Source organism: Oncorhynchus tshawytscha, linkage group LG18 (assembly GCF_018296145.1).
Source record: "Oncorhynchus tshawytscha isolate Ot180627B linkage group LG18, Otsh_v2.0, whole genome shotgun sequence".
Taxonomy (NCBI): Eukaryota; Metazoa; Chordata; class Actinopteri; order Salmoniformes; family Salmonidae; genus Oncorhynchus; species Oncorhynchus tshawytscha.
In genome coordinates this window covers 36,965,165-36,967,664 of record NC_056446.1, presented here as the reverse complement: position 1 = coordinate 36,967,664, position 2,500 = coordinate 36,965,165, and the positions used below count along the sequence as shown (strand labels likewise).

The 2,500-nt window shown below is 71.4% G+C and overlaps 1 pseudogene; it reads left to right on the top strand.

Moving 5' to 3' along the window:
- The first annotated feature begins 182 nt into the window (after positions 1-182).
- The window catches only part of LOC121840011, a 2,869-nt pseudogene continuing 551 nt past the window's right edge, over positions 183-2,500 (top strand).

Below are 2,500 nucleotides of genomic sequence, written 5' to 3'. Positions count from 1 at the left end.
CCACCTCCCCCCCCACCTCCCCCACCTCCCCCCACCTTCCCCACCTCCCCCACCTCCCACCTCCCCCACCTTCCCCATCTCCCCCACCTCCCCCACCTTCCCCATCTCCCCCACCTCCCCCACCTTCCCCATCTCCCCCCACCTCCCCCACCTTCCCCATCTCCCCCACCTCCCCACCTTCCCCATCTCCCCCACCTCCCCCACCTTCCCCATCTCCCCCATCTCCCCCACCTCCCCCACCTTCCCCATCTCCCCCACCTCCCCCACCTTCCCCATCTCCCCCACCTCCCCCACCTTCCCCATCTCCCCCACCTCCCCCCTTCATCCCCCACCTCCCCCACCTCCCCCATCTCCCCCATCCCCCCCCATCTCCCCCACCTCCCCCACCTTCCCCATCTCCCCACCTCCCCCACCTTCCCCATCTCCCCCATCTCCCCCACCTCCCCCACCTTCCCCATCTCCCCCCACCTCCCCCACCTTCCCCATCTCCCCCACCTCCCCCACCTTCCCCATCTCCCCCACCTCCCCACCTTCCCCATCTCCCCCACCTCCCCCACCTTCCCCATCCCCCCACCTCCCCCACCTTCCCCATCTCCCCCACCTCCCCCACCTTCCCCATCTCCCCCACCTCCCCCACCTTCCCCATCTCCCCCCACCTCCCCCACCTTCCCCATCTCCCCCACCTCCCCCACCTTCCCCATCTCCCCCACCTCCCCCACCTTCCCCATCTCCCCCACCTCCCCCACCTTCCCCATCTCCCCACCTCCCCCACATCTTCCCCATCTCCCCATCCCCCACCTCCCCCACCTTCCCCATCTCCCCCACCTCCCCCCCCACCTTCCCCATCTCCCCCATCTTCCCCACCTTCCCCATCTCCCCCACCTCCCCCACCTCCCCCACCTTCCCCATCACCCCCCATCTCCCCCACCTCCCCCACCTTCCCCATCTCCCCCACCTCCCCCACCTTCCCCATCTCCCCCACCTCCCCCACCTTCCCCATCTCCCCCCACCTCCCCCACCTTCCCCATCTCCCCCACCTCCCCCACCTTCCCCATCTCCCCCCATCTCCCCACCTCCCCCACCTTCCCCATCTCCCCCACCTCCCCCACCTTCCCCATCTCCCCCCACCTCCCCCACCTTCCCCATCTCCCCCACCCCCCCATCTCCCCCCACCTCCCCCCACCTTCCCCATCTCCCCCACCTCCCCCATCTCCCCCACCTCCCCACCTCCCCCCACCTCCCCACCCCCCATCTCCCCCACCTCCCCCACCTCTCCCCCACCTCCCCACCTTCCCCATCTCCCCCATCTCCCCACCTCCCCCACCTCCCCATCTCCCCATCTCCCCACCTCCCCCACCTTCCCCATCTCCCCCCACCTCCCCCACCTTCCCCATCTCCCCCCATCTCCCCCCACCTCCCCCACCTTCCCCATCTCCCCCACCTCCCCCCCCACCTCCCCCACCTTCCCCATCTCCCCCACCTCCCCACCTTCCCCCACCTCTCCCCCACCTCCCCCACCTTCCCCATCTCCCCCCACCTCCCCACCTTCCCCATCTCCCCCACCTCCCCCACCTTCCCCATCCCCCACCCCACCTCCCCCCCCACCTTCCCCATCTCCCCCCACCTCCCCCACCTTCCCCATCTCCCCACCTCCCCCCACCTTCCCCATCTCCCCCACCTCCCCCCACCTTCCCCATCTCCCCCCCCCACCTCCCCCACCTTCCCCATCTCCCCCACCTCCCCCACCTTCCCCATCTCCCCCCCCCCACCTCCCCACCTTCCCCATCTCCCCCACCTCCCCCACCTTCCCCATCTCCCCCACCTCCCCCCACCTTCCCCATCTCCCCCACCCCCACCCCCACCTTCCCCATCTCCCCCATCTCCCCCCACCTCCCCCACCTTCCCCATCTCCCCCCCCCCCCCACCTTCCCCATCTCCCCCCACCCCCCACCTCCCCACCTTCCCCATCTCCCCCATCCCCCCCACCTCCCCCACCTTCCCCATCTCCCCACCTCCCCCCATCTCCCCACCTCCCCCACCTCCCCCCACCTCCCCACCTTCCCCATCTCCCCATCTCCCCCACCTCCCCCACCTTCCCCATCTCCCCCCACCTCCCCCACCTTCCCCATCTCCCCCACCTCCCCCACCTTCCCCATCTCCCCCACCTCCCCCATCTCCCCCACCTCCCCACCTCCCCCCCCCATCTCCCCCCACCTCCCCCACCTCCCCCACCTTCCCCATCTCCCCCCCACCTCCCCCATCTCCCCACCTCCCCCACCTCCCCCACCTCCCCCATCTCCCCCATCTCCCCCCACCTCCCCCCACCTTCCCCACCTCCCCCCACCCCCCTCCTCCCTCTACCTCCCCCACCTTCCCCCTCCTCCCTCTACCTCCCCCACCTTCCCCATCTCCCCCTCCTCCCCTCTACCTCCCCCACCTTCCCCCTCCTCCCTCTACCTCCCCCCACCTTCCCCATCCCCCACCTCCCTCTACCTCCCCC